Genomic DNA, 14,670 nt, shown 5'->3' on the forward strand with positions numbered 1-14,670 from the left:
CAGACACAGAACTCCTGACATTCACAGACTTTCTCAATGTGAACAAATTACACTCTGCGGGGCCCCTACACTGTGGGTGTAAAACTCCACCCTACGTGTAGACACAGGCTCAAGGGAAGCAAAGGGACAACCTCAGGAAGGGCAGCAACTCCCTCCCCCTGTGCAGGTGCCTTCCCAGCTTTCCAGGGCTCTGTAGCTTCTCTCAGCAGAAAGCCTCCTTCTGCAGTGAGTATGAGCAGGGAGGACACCCAGGAAGAACGTGTGGGCCTCAAGTACTTCTCTGTGCAGGCTCAAGGGGGGCTTATCTTAGAGACCCTGACCCCAGGCCTCTGCTCCCAGTCACGTTGCTTTGGACCACAGTGACCTTGTAAATGGCAAACCCAGTGTTTGAAGAATCCAGCAAATTCACACAAACCTACACTTTAATGGAAAGGAGAGAAGAAAGTTGTAAAGCATTTTTCTAGTTCAACAAGAAAAGCCACATGTATTTATTACTTTCAGAAAATAATGTTAATTAACTATTTCCGTGGAAAGACATTGTTTTATAAACAATTAATCATATTACAACTTGCTGTGCAATTGTAAGCCCTGGAATTCCATTTGAAAATACTGCATCACAAGGAAAAGAACAGAACTAACAATATGACTACACACGCTCAGGGGAGGCAGAAAGGGAAACAAGAATTTTTAACACATACAATGTAATACTAGAATCTTTTTTTTTCTGAAATTTACCTATTTCTTGCGTCTTTGGAAATATTTTATACTGCTTTTCAAGCCCACTGATTACATAAACTTTAACTTTTGAAAACCTGAGGCTCCACTAAGTGAGTAAATCTTTTCAAGGTGACAAACCCAGGGAGGGGCAGTGCAAACAGGCCAGAACACCCAAGAAAGTTGGCACAGAGGAACCTCCACTCCAAGGCCTTCCCATAGGATGTCTGTGCCAGGAGGGAGCCTGGGAGGGGCACAGGGAGTTCATACGACAGATTCCAGGTGGCCATTCTCTGCTCTCCTCTCGTGGAAAAAGCCACAGACAAACTATAAATCTCACAGTCAACTCAGCCAAAACCAAACTCCCACAGCTCCCCACCAAGCAGGACCTCTCCAAGTCTCCCCAGCTAAGTTTCTTGACTCAGGCCATAAACTCAGCACCGACTTCAAGTCCTCCCTCCCCAGCCCCACCCCTCCCCATCTGTACACAGTCCTACTGTCTCGATCTCCAAACACACCCAGAATTCAACCTCCTCTCCCCACCCTGACCTACATCTCCAAGGCCTCTTGCCTGGCTTATTGCAACAGCACCCTAACTGGTCTCCTTGCCTCTGCCCCGGCCCCTCTGTGGTATGTTCTCAACAGAGCAGCCAGATCAAGTCTGCTAAACCTATGTCCAGCCATGTTACTCCTGCTCTCAAAACCTTCCAAAGGGTCACCATCTCATTCAGAATAAATCAATGCCCGAGTCCTCGTTATGACCAACAAGGGCCAACGATTGGGCCAAAATCACAACTCTGCTTTCAGCTCCTGCTGCCGTCACCGGCTGTGCCCTGGCCACACTGGCCTCCTTGCTGCTCCCAGAGCAGGCCACCTGCTCTTCCTCCTGCACTGCTTTTGGAGCTTGTTCAAAATCTACCTCTGCGGTGAGACCTTTCCTGGCTCTCCTGGCTACAACTCCACCCCCCTCCAGCCTGGCACACATCACTCTCCCACATGAGCCACACCATTGGTGTCACATCTAGAACGTCACCCAGGGCATGCTTTTTGTGTTTTGCTCACTTCTCTGGCACCAGTGTCTAGGACAATGCATGAACCAAACCTTGCGCTCAATAAGAAATGTAGCTTAATGAATGGATAACTATAAAAACTACCAGGAACTGCCTAACCCTTGGGCAAGGGAGGCCGAATCTGTAAGAACACCAGGGGCCAGGAGAGGCTGATCCATTAATCAGCCCTAAAAGGACGCACAGCATCATGTTAGAAAGAAAACTCCCCACCCCATCCTACAAATACTGTACATGTTCTTATCAGCATCAACAGAGGCCTTCAAACACAAACACCTTTTCTACTTTGAAGCAGCCTTCCGTGTCTCATTACCACTCATCGCATGTCTTTTCCTGACTTTACCATGATGACTTTCATATCTAAGGTAATATGACTGATATTAAACTGTGTTTTCTACCTTAACCAAGTCTCTCCTGGGAATGGTCGTAGGTATGTAAGCGGTAATAACCTGAGAACAGATGGAGAAGTAAATAATTCTATTCCTTCCCCCACCGTGTGCCCCCAGCAAACAGTGCATCACTGTCTGATTCTTTATCTTTTTTAAACAAAAGTCACCAGAAATACATCTGCTGAACATGCTCCTTTGGAAGTCAGCCACCTCACGTTTAAGTGGCCAGATGCCACAAACCATTGAAATATTGCCTACTAGTCTACTGTACCGTTCCCAAACTGAGATTTCAGTAAATTTACGTTGCAGCTGCCAGGAAAAGAAAAAGGAATTAAAAACAATGCCACCCTGCCGCCTGGTCAGCCTGCTTCGAGGTTCAGCCTGAGGCAGGCGGCACTCTGTGCTCAGGCCCTCTGGGCCATTCCAGCAGGTGAGTCAGCACCGGGCACTGTGTGGCCTTGGTCTGTGCCACCATCTCTGCTCTGGGTGCCTCGGGCCACTACGGCCTCCCCATGGCCACCAGCACCCACCTTATGGCCTCCACCACCCTCTCAGTCCCACCCCATGACCACCGTGCTCTCCATTGATTTGGGCTGAGGCCTACAATGTCGGGAAACAGGGTATTCTGGAAACGCTCTTCCTTAGGTCACTATCTTCTGGCATTTGCTGTGACTTTTCTGCTCTTTTGATGGCAGTGAGCCTGCCTTGATCTCTGTGATCAGGAATGTGGCTGAGCAAAAGCCGCTTGTACCTCCGGGATGGACGCACCTCCCAGATGCTCTTACTAGACGGGTCCTGGCAGTGCAGGGAAAGGTGGCTCTGCACTGGAGGTGAGTCCTGGAGAGGCATCTGACAGTGGACTCTGCATTTGACAGCATCCTGGGTGGTGGAGGGCGTGGCCCACTCCTCACCCGGGCGTTTACCCTGGGGACTCGGGGAAGGGGCTCTCTCTTCACTTCTTCCTTGGGCTCCGACAGCATGGTGAGGAGTTTGCCTGTCCCCTGGCTTGGCTCCCTTCATGAGGGCTTCTGGAATTCAGCCAGTTCAGTGAGTCCTTTCCTGCGCACTCCGCACTGGAGGTCCCAAAACAGTGCACTGAACACATTTTACTTTGAAAATCTCCTGGCAGATCCTTTTGTTTTGCATTGCAGGTTCTTGTTGTATTTTGAAAGAGCTGAATGCCACTTGTCTGTAGAATTATTGAAGGTTTACAATGGTTTTTTCTAAGTCGGAAGTTGTTACAATCTATCCAAAGAACTAGTAATGTGAGCTTGTTTCAGAGGTCAGCCACCCTGCTTTCTTGACAGTTCCTTCAGAGCCTGTGTCCCATAAGTTTTGTTACTCTTTTTGAGAATGAGGCAAAGCACTGCAGTGAAGGTTGCTCTTGGCATGTGTCATTGTTTAACGTGGTCTGGGGGCAAAGGAGGTGGTGGTCCTTTGGTAACTAGTCACAAAGCATTGAGAAAGGTTAGAAGGTCATGTTGCTTGGAACTCCCTGAGGACCTAGTATCCACCTGGTCTGGTCCACAGCGGACTCAGGGGGGCTAGATGACCTCAGGTGGAGCAGAAAGCCCTTGAGAGAGACCCCCCAAACCCCCATGTGCAGAGTTTGGTCTAAATAGAGAATTTACCTTAATGAGGAGAAGAGATGATGAAGTGTCTTGGTCAGTACCTTGCAGGGGCTTGTTGCTTTGTACAGAGAACAGCTTTCCTCCTGGTAAGGGGAGGACAGGAGGAACACGCAACCACAACCCTTGGGGCTGACCTTCTCCTGGCGGCAGTCCTGCATACCTCAGCTACTTGAGCAGAGCTGGGGCCAGACGCCCCGCTGAGTGCCTGGGAGGCTCTGCTGCCCAACACCTGGCCTGGTTTTGAAATAGGGGGACCAACCCTCGCCATTTTAGCACTGCGTCCCATGGACAGCAGGAGGGTTGGGTAGCCATGAGCTTCTAGAAACTATTTCTGAGGCTTCCTGAAGCCTTTCCTGTTGTCTTGATGCCATCCTGTGCTATCTGCCCGAGTGTCTGTGTCCCTACAGGGCACTTACCACAGCCTGGGAGGAGGTATTCACCTTTCTTCCTCCTCTGCCTTAGATGGTCAGTTTCTTAAGGTAGACAGTGGGTCTTTCATCTTTCTAGTCCAGTAATAACTTGCAAGCAGAAGGTGCTTCTTAAATCTTTACTAAAGGTTTAAATGGGTAAATTGGCTACAGGTGTCGGTGTTCCCAAAAACACTTGTTTTGTTTCTATACTTGATTATTTTAGGGGTAGACATTTAATCCTTTCTTTCTAGTTACTTTTTCATTTATCCTTGCAGGCTCCACATAAAGTGCTCAATGTCTGGTTCAGTGGTTAAAAGCTGTTCACAGGGATGACTGGACCCCACTAAACATTCTTTCGTCTGTAGTGAACGTTTCACCAAAAAAAGCTCTTGGAAAGGCTGGATGGTCAGTATTACATGCTCAAGCCATGGCCGTGCCCTCCATCTTCCACCTGATTGAGAAGGGGGGGCTGAAGTCCGTGGCTGCCCCAGGAGAAAGGACACCAGGAAGGCCACCGGGGACCTAAGGAACATGCGAGTGAAGCAGATGGGAAAGGAGCTGCAGGTTCATCGTTGTCCTTGAGGGAAAACCTGAGGGCCTAGCAGGGCTCCCGCAAGTTGAAGCGAGCCACTGTGCAGGGTGAACCTGCACCCAGGGCTACCCAGGAAGCCGCCAGTCAGGAGCAGGTGCAGAGTCTCTGGAAGGAACTCCAGGATACAGTGTGGCCTCCACAGCATCAGGCAGCCAGGGAGATGCAAACATGTCTGCTATGGATGCTGACAATGAGACCCCCCTCCTCCCTGCCAGGGTCTCTTAGGTAAGAGTGGCATTTCCGTGGATGACTTTATCCCTCAGGATCTGGGGTGTGCAGATTTATTGGCTGGCAACTTTCTTACACTTTCTTCTCAGAGCACACTCGAGAAAGGTCATCTGTCCCCCACGAGGCTGTTGACCGAAAGAGGTTGAAGAGAGATGTGGAGCCCAGCTGCAGAGGGACCAGCCTTGTGCCTGACTAGGGCTTGGCCCAGAACCCTCAAGTTCATCATTCACAATGATGCCTCAGAAAGCCTCCCAGAGCCCCTCCACCCTCCAACAGATGTCACCTTAAAGCCAGACACAGAAGCTGTGCAGAGCAAGCACAGCAACACCGGCCCCACGTCTCTCAGAAAGGTCATCCTGTCAGCACTGGGGGCCCAAGAACTCCTCAACTCGCTGCACTCCTACTGCTTCTGCTCCCGGGGGAACAGGAGCACGTGTGCCACCTGTGGGAGCAGGTGGAGAAGAATGGCGAGCTGAAGAGGGGCAGCTGCCGACAGCCAGGTGCACACGCTGCAGGAGGAGCTGGACGAGCTGAAGGGAGGGGGCTCCCTGCCTTAGCAGCCTGGTGCCCCCCGCCGAGGTCAGTGCCCGTGCTCGGGGCTCCCCCACTGCCTGCTCATCATGAGGGGTTTCCTGCTATGCAGCAGACTGCCACTGACCACTTCTTTGTGCAGCATGCCTGCTGCTGTCTTGGGAGAAGGCTCTGCTGGTAGCTGCCCCTTGCAGACAGGGAGCCCAGGCTGCAGAGCTCGCCCCGCCAGTTCTAGGGTGCTCGAGAGGCAGCCGTAGTTGTCAAGGTTTAGCCGCTGGGAAAGGAGGCATTGCAGGTCTGCTGGGAAAGCCAGACCTACACAATGAACGGTGCCTGGATCCTTGTTTTTCCACTTGAACAGGAGAAAATCAGCTTCTGTTGCATCCCTCACACAAATGTAAATTCCAATGAGTTAGGATCTAAATGTGAAATAAAATCGACATAGTAACTATTAGAAAATTTATAGGAGACTCTTAAAGTCATGGGGAGGTTCTTTCCATTTGTGTTTTAATGAATATCCATGAACTGAAGTCATTTTGAACATTTTAATAATTTCTTTAAAATTTTAAACATCTTTTTGAGTAGAGTACATTCTCTTTTGTAAATATTAAAGCACTACAGAAATATATAAGCTAAGAAGTGGTAAAAACTCCTATTTCTCACCTACCTCCCAACTTTTATTCCTTGTTGGTAGTAAAATTTGTTGTGTAATCTCCTCAACTCTTCCCTGTGCTTTACATGCATATTTCTCCACCTGTACGAATAGATTGGATATATTTTTGGTGTGTTTATTGGCTATGTTTCTGATTTTCCCGCTCTCTTACAGTTTAGTAGTTGTAAACATTGGTTTCTCAATATTCCTTATGTATTGAGGGTACCATCTTTTGCCTGTTATACATCCATGGAAAACATTTCCCTACCACATAGTTCATTTAATCTGGATCAGTGCTCGTCTTCCCAGATGTCAGTAACACTTCAGGAGGGAAACGGCTCTATGTGACTGGCTGTTCAGGATCTCCGGGACCCCCAGGGCAACAACCATTAGGACAACACAAAACAAGAAACAAAACCCATCCTGCGTGTTTCCAGATGCATTCTGGTGGAAGGACAGCTCCAGTTGAGGACCGCTGATGTCTTGGTCAGAGTTATCCACTATGTTCTCCTATCACGTTAAAGCAGTTTCGGTAGTTTCTTGTACCTGATGGTACAGTTTGGTGCCTTTGTCTGTTCCTTTTGGTCAGACTGCGCAAGGTTTCTCACTGGTACAAGTCTTTCCAGAGAGCCAGCCCTTAACTCCATTGCTTAGGTCTGCATTGTTTTTCCCGCCTCGTGAATCCTCACTTCATTCTGCTGTTGTTGGTTTTATTGTGGTGTTATTCTGGCTCCTGGAGGGAAGTGCTCAGCTTCTTCATGTAGAGTTGATATTCCTTGATACCTGCAGTGGAGGCTGTGTCTCTTCTGTCCCTTAGTCTCCACACCATGGATTTGGCTCATGCTGCTCTCAGTGCTGCTCATTTCTAAAGAGTTTGTCCTGTCTGTCTGGATCCCCTCTGTAACCTGAGAGATTTAGAAGGGTGTGGACAGATTTTCAAGTGGATAAGTTGGGGGAGGGGAGCCAATATTTTGTGATTATTTTTTATTTTTATTGCTTTAAGGTCCCGTAATATGGTTACTTATAGATTTCTGCTTTTTGGACTCTTTAGAGATTTCACTGTGGCTTAGCACACAATCCATTATGATGACTGTTTCATTGTGGTTTGAGAAGAATGTTTCCTCTCCACTAGTTTCTTATGTTGTTGTCCCTCAGGCTGAGGCTAGATCTAGCTTTTTTGTGTTTGTCAACAGATCTGTTTCCTAACTTATTGTATCACTTAAGGGGAAGAGGAAAGTGACTGAATTGACTTAGTATAAGGAAATAGGAGGCTATCAGATAATGGACTATCTCATACACAAGATTTTTTGCCCAAACCTCAAGGTAAACACTAAACAAATAATCAAAGCAAAACCACATATGATAAACAAAGAGAAAACTAGAAGAATCATAAGACAGAACAACCAAACTGAATTGGCAGTCCAAAACAAATGGGACAAGAAACAAAGGAAATGCAAAAGAACCAGAAAATAAGTGACAAAACAGCAACATTAAGCCCTCATATATCAATAATTACCCTAAATGTAAATGGATTGAACTCTCCAATCAAAAGATACAGAGTGGCAGGATGGATTAAAAAGCAAGACCCAACAATATGCTGCCTTCAGGAAACACATCTTAGCACTAAAGACAAGCACAGGGTCAGAGTGAAAGGATGGAAGACAATACTCCAAGCTAATGGCAAACAAAAGAAAGCAGGTGTTGCCATACTCATATCAGACAAAGTAGACTTCAAGATAAAACAGGTTAAGAAAGACAAAGAAGGGAAATATATAATGATAAAAGGGACACTACATCAAGAAGACATATCACTTATAAATATATATGCACCCAACTTAGGAGCACCAATGTACATAAAGCAACTATTAACAAACCTAAAAGGAGAAATCAACAACAACACAATAATAGTAAGGGATCTTAACACCCCACTTACAGCAATGGATAGATCATCCAGACAAAAAGTTAATAAAGAAATATTAGACTTAAATGAAAAACTGGACGAGATGGACCTAGTAGACACATACAGAGCACTCCATCCAAAAACAGCTGACTACACATTCTTCTCAAGCGCGCATGGAACATTCTCTAGGATAGACCATATGTTGGGAAACAAAGCAAGCCTCAATAAATTTAAGAAGATTGAAATCATAACAAGCATCTTTTCAGACCATAAGGCTATGAAACTGGAAATGAACCATGAAAAAAAAACTGGGAAAGTGACAAAAATGTGGAGATTAAACAACATGCTACTGAACAACCAATGGATCATTGATGAAATTAAAGGAGAAATCAAAAACTATCTGGAAACAAACGAAAATGATAACATGCCATATCAAACCATATGGGATGCAGCAAAAGCAGTCCTGAGAGGGAAACTCATAGTGATACAAGCTGCTATTTTTTTTTTAAGTAAACACTCTTTTCCTTTATCCCTGTCTTCTCTGGTACTTTAATAATGCTTATCTATTTCTTTTCATGGTATCCCATAATTCACACTGCCTTTCCCCATTCCTATGCAGTACCGTTTTTCTTTTTGTTTCTTTGACTGGATGATTTCAAACGACACATCTTCTAGTTCACTAATTATTTCTTGTACATGGTTGAATCTGATTTAGAACCTCTCTATTAAATTCTTCAGTTCAGTCGTTGTGTTCTTCAATTCTAGGATTTCTGTTTGTTTTTCCTTAATGATTTCTGTTTCTATAATGAACTTCTCACTTGTTCATGCACTGTTTCCTTATTTCATTTAGTAGTCTATGTATGTTTTCTTAGAGTTTTATGAATTTCTCAAAGAGGGTTGTTCTGAAGCCTTTGTGTCATAGTTCCTATATCTCCATTGCTTGGTCGGTCATTGGAGTTTTATTCTTTTTCTTTGGTGGTGTCATGAGTCTTTGATTATTCATGATCCTTGTGGCCTTCCATTGATGTCTGCAAATTTGAGGAAGTAGGCACCTCTTCCACCCTTTACAGACTGGCTTTAGCAAACCAAAGCCTTCACAGTCATCCCATCTAGGGGTCCTGGGTAGGCCATCTGGTGGTGTCCAGGGGCAAGCTTGCTGCTGGAGTCCTTGGACAGCCTGGTCCTGGGGTGAGTGGAAAGCTTGGGTCTATGGTATTGTGTCTGGCCCTGGGCACAGCTGGGACCCTGAGATCATGAGTAGCCCCACTGGAGCCTGTTTTGGCAGGTCCTCTTTGAGAGCCTGCAGCCACAGGAGTCATCCAGGGCCATGAGAGTTCGCCAGTGCTGGGATGAGCTGAGAGCCTTGGTTCATGGGAGACTGCCAGGAGCCTGGCACCACGAGAGACAGTTTGTGCTGTGGTAGGCCAGAAGTCTGGATTCCTGGGAGCCTGCTGGGATCCTGGGGCCACAGGAGCTGCCTGAGGCTGCAGAAGCCAGCAGGCACTGGATCAAGATGGAAGCCTGGGTTCATGGGAACCTGCCGGTGCCTGGTGCCATGGGAGCTGCCTGGGGCCGCCTGAGTCAGCAAGCACCTGGGTAAACTGGGGGCCTGGTTTTGTGGGAGCCTGCAAGGAGCCTCGTTCCGTAAGAGCTGTCTACAGCTGCTGGAACTGGCAGATGGTGTGGTGATCCATGGGCCTGAGTTCCCAGCAGCCCCCTGGGAGCCTGGTGTCATGGAATCTACCTGGGTTGCTGGAACCAGCAAGTGCTGGAGTGACCTGGGGTCTTGGGTTTGTGGGAGCCCACTGGGGTCTTGGGTTTGCCCTGTTACAGAAGCTGCCTGTGGCTGTGGGTGCTGCCTGTGGCTGCCTGGCATACGCAGGACCTTGGGTGAGCCAGGGTCTGGATTCACCAAAGCCCACCAGGAGCCTGGTGCCAAGGACACCACTTGTGGTCACAAGAGCCACCTTGGGCTGTTTAAGATGGCAGCTCCTAGGCTGAGATGGGGCCCTGGGTTCCCAGGAGCCCGGTGGGAGCCTGGTGTCAAGGATGCTGCTTGGGGCCACCAGAGCTGGCATGCTCCAGGGTGAGCCAGGGGCCTGGATTTGCAGAAGCCTGCAGGGAGCCAGCTAGGTCCACAGGAGTCAGCCTGGCACTGGGGCAGGCTGGCTAAGGTCAGGCAGAGTGGAGAAGTCCCTTCTCATTGGGAGGTGTTTGATTACTGATTCAATCTGCTTATTTGTTACTGGTCTGTTCAAGATTTCTATTTCTTCATGATTCAGCTTTTGTAGGTTGTTTCTAGGAATTTATCTATTTTGTCTAGGTTATGCAATTGATGAGTGTACACTAGTTCAGAATAGTCTCTTCTGATCTCTTTCTTTCTGAAGCATCCGTTGCAATGCCTCCTCTTTCATTTCTGATTTAGTTTGAGTCATCTTTCTTTGTTTTCCTAGATATTTTATCTAAGGGTTTCTCAATTTTATTTTTTCCAAAACTCAACTTTTACTTTTATTAATCGTCCATACTGTCTTTCATTTTTTTTCCACTCTCCTCTTGGTGACTTCCATCCTTCTGCTAACTTTGGGTTTCATTTTTTCTTTTTTTAATGCTGTGTGTTGTAAGTCAGGTTGTTTCTTTGACATCTTTCTTCTCTTGTAATGTACAAGTTTATCACTATAAATTTTCCTCTTAGTACTATTTTTGCTGCAGCCTATAAGTTTTGGTGTGTTTATTGTTTCTTTTTTTTTTTAAAGATTTATTTATTTATTTTCGCCACAAAGCCCCAGTAGATAGTTGTATGCCATAGTTGCACAGCTTTCTAGTTGCCGTATGTGGGACGCGGCCTCAGCATGGCCAGAGAAGCAGTGCGTCGGTGTGTGCCCAGGATCCGAACCCGGGCCACCAGCATCAGAGAGCACGCACTTAACCGCTAAGCCACAGGGCCGGCCCATATTGTTTCTTTTTGTGTGTGTGTGATGAAGATTGGCCCTGTGCTAACATCTGCCAATCCTCTTTTATTTTATTTTATTTTATTTTTTGCTGAGGAAGACTGGCCCTGGGCTAACATCCGTGCCCATCTTCCTGCACTTTATATGGGATGCTGCCACAGCATAGCTTGCCAAGCGGTGCGTTGGTGTGCACCCGGGAACTGAGCCGGCGAACTACGGGCCGCCGCAGTGGAGCGCACGCACTTAACCGCTTGTGCCACCCGGCCGGTCCCTATTGTTTCTTTTTGTATGTTTTGAGCTGTTTTCTAATTTCCCTTTTGATTTCTTCTTTCATCTACATTTTTTGTGTGTGAAGAAGATCAGCCCTGAGCTAACATCCATGCCAATCCTCCTCTTTTTGCTCAGGAAGACCGGCCCTGAACTATCATCCTTGCCCATATTCCTCCACTTTATATGGGATGCCACTACAGCATGGCCTGACAAGCATGGGTTGGTGCGTGCCCAGGATCCGAACCCAGGCCGCCAGCAGCGGAACACATGCACTTAACCGCTACAGCACCTGTCTGCACCCTGATCTACTTTTAAGTTTAAGAGTTTTTGTTGAACTTCCACATATTATGAATGTTCCAGTTTTCCTTCTGTTATTGACTTCTAGTTTCATGCCATTGTGTTTAGAAAAGTTACTTGGTATTATTTCAGTCTTCTTTAATCTTGTTAAGACTTGTTTTGTGACCTAACATGTGATCTGTTCTGGAAAATAGTCTGTGTGCCCTTGAGAAGAGTGTACATTTTGTTGCTGTCCAGTAAAATATTCTGTGTGTGTCTGATAGGTCCATTTAGTAGTTAATGTTTTCATGTCTGCTATTTCCTGATTTTCTGTATGGATATTCTATCCGTTAAAAGTGGTCTTTGAAGTCTCCTACTATTTGCAACTTATATACGTGAGAGGGCTCTTATATTGGGTATATATAAAGATCTCTTAGAACTCAATTATAAAAGACAAGTCAATGAAACGGGGTAAGCAACTGGAATAGACATGTCTCCAGGAAATACATAGATGGCCAATAAGCACAAGATAGTTGCTCAGTATCATTAATTATTAGGAAAATACAAATTCAAAGCACAATGTGATACTATTTCACACTCAAAATGAAGGCTATATTCAACATAATGGAAAATAACAAGTGTTGGTAAAGATGTGTAGAAAGGGAAACCCACATACATTACTGGTGGGAAAGTAAAATGATGCAGCCACTGCAGAAAACAGCTTGTCATTTTCTAAAATCTTAAACTTAGAATTACCATTGACCTGGAGAGGCCCATGGTAGATATGTCCAAAAGAGCAAACTTGCCCATAGACATTCAAAGCAACAGTGTTCACAATGGTCCAAAAGTGAAACAAACCCAAATTTCTATCCAGTTATCACTGCATAAACCAAATGTGGCCTATTCATAATATAGGATATTATAAGCCATAAAAAAGAATTAAGTACTGCTACATGCTCGGCCATGGGTGAATCTTGAAACATGTGTGCTCACTGAAGCCATCCACAAAGGCAATAGATAACAGGATGCCATTTGAATGAAATGTCCAGAATAGGAAAATCCATAGGGGGAGAAAACAGATGAGTTGTTTCCATGGGTTTGGGTTAGCAGAAAATAGATTGTGAATGAGTATGGGTTTGTTTGGGGGTGTTGAAAATGTTCTGGAATTAGATAGTGGTGATAGCCACACGACATAATCATTGTGCTAAAAGCCACAGAAATGTATACTTTGAAATACTTAAAACGGTGTATTCTATGTTAAGCAGATTTTCCACATAAAATTTTTGAATTTTTTAAGTTAATCAGGGTATTGGTTAATTTTAAGTTGCTTAGTATATTTAATAAGTGTAATTAATGGAGTTATTAGGGGTAGGGCAAGTTGTAGCCAAGAGAGTAAACACCCGACGAGGGCTATAGTAACAAATCCTATGACTATACAAGCAACAGTCTAAAATCCAGTCCATTTCCATTGTCCCCAACTTGGAGAGACCAGCCATGAAAATAGGTCAGTGACCTCGGGGGCCTTTGGTATCTATTCAAAGATTTGGGTAATATTATGCAATATTTTAACCTCTTGGGCCATTTGGTGAAGGTAGGTTTGAACTTCTCTGTTGATGTACACTCAGCAAGTGTGGTTCTAGGAAAGGCACCAACCCCTCCTTCCTTGGCCGGTATAGACAGTCTAGGGCCAGACCATTTTCTAAAACCATTTAGGCGAGAGACTCATGAGAGTGTTGTTCAGGGGTTAGGATACGTTCCTATGGAGTTGTTGTCCATGTTCTGTTAAGGTTGTTGATACTTCTTAGTTGCCTCAGTTTCCTGATTTTGTGTGGGTAGGGCCACCGCACCTGTGCCCAGTCCAGTCAGTCAATCCTAGTAGAACTGAACACCCAGTGCTATAGGACTGACATTGTTTCTATGGGTTGGTGGTAGCCTGTCAGGGCAGGAAACTCAGGGGACCTGCGACCTGAGGGAAGCAGGCTGAGAGAGAAACAATAGTGCGTTGCACAATATAGCCTGGAGAAAGCTGCTCAGAGAGCTGGGGAAGAGAGACGCTCACTGGGTGAGAGCCTTGTGATATCAGCCCACAGTGAAACCCAAAAGTGGATGCTCCTGGTGTGAAATATTCCTTAGGTGTCTTGAGGTAAAATAATTTGCACCCATTCACTGGTTACCTGTGCTATATGATTTCAGGGGGTATGGTTAAAGTGTTTGTCGGCCAAGAGCTGTTTGTGCCTGGGCACAAAATCACCAAGGTGGCCTCGAAGGGTACCCCAAAATGACCCCTCAAGGAGCAGTTGGGGCAGAAAGTGGGTGGAGCATTTTGAAGGAAGCCTGGGGCAAAGATGTTGTTCGATGGAGTTGGCTACAACTGAGTCTCTCCGCAGGGTAAGCCCTTTAGCTGGGGTACAGTAGGTGATTGGAGGCCAAGTGACAGACCCTGTGACTCCTGATTCCCAGTGCACGGTTAGACCTCTAAGCCCATTGGACATAAATGGTTGTGGTGTTTGTGAAGCATCTTGCTGGCAGTGTGGAAAGTATAGGGGACGTGTGGTGGGAGACGTCATGATAGTGTCGGGAGGAGCTGTGTGTGAGATTACGGTGTTGAGGGGGAAGGACTGGAGGCAGGTGCAGTGGGTGTGTGATTAACAATGGTCAATGAAGGGACAGCTGGGGTGTAACTGGGGAAATCAGGGACCAGCAGAAGTAATGTGTTTAAAACAAGACACCAGGGCAGGCCCAGCTGTTAAGTGCGCACGCTCCACTACTGGCGGCCTGGGTTCGGATCTCGGGCGTGACCGACGCACCTCTTCCCCAGCCATGCTGAGACTACATCCCACATACAGAAACTAGAAGGATGTGTAACTATGACATACAACTATCTACCTGGGCTTTGGGGAAGGAAAAAAGGAGGAGGATTGGCAATAGATGTTAGCTCAGAGCTGGTCTGCCTCAGGAAAAAGGAAGAGGAGGATCAGCATGGATGTTAGCTCAGGGCTGATCTCCCTCACAAAAAAAAAATAAAATAAAATAATGAAACAAGACACCAGGCCCTAATAGAG

Source organism: Diceros bicornis, chromosome 19, assembly GCF_020826845.1.
Source record: "Diceros bicornis minor isolate mBicDic1 chromosome 19, mDicBic1.mat.cur, whole genome shotgun sequence".
Lineage (NCBI taxonomy): Eukaryota > Metazoa > Chordata > Mammalia > Perissodactyla > Rhinocerotidae > Diceros > Diceros bicornis.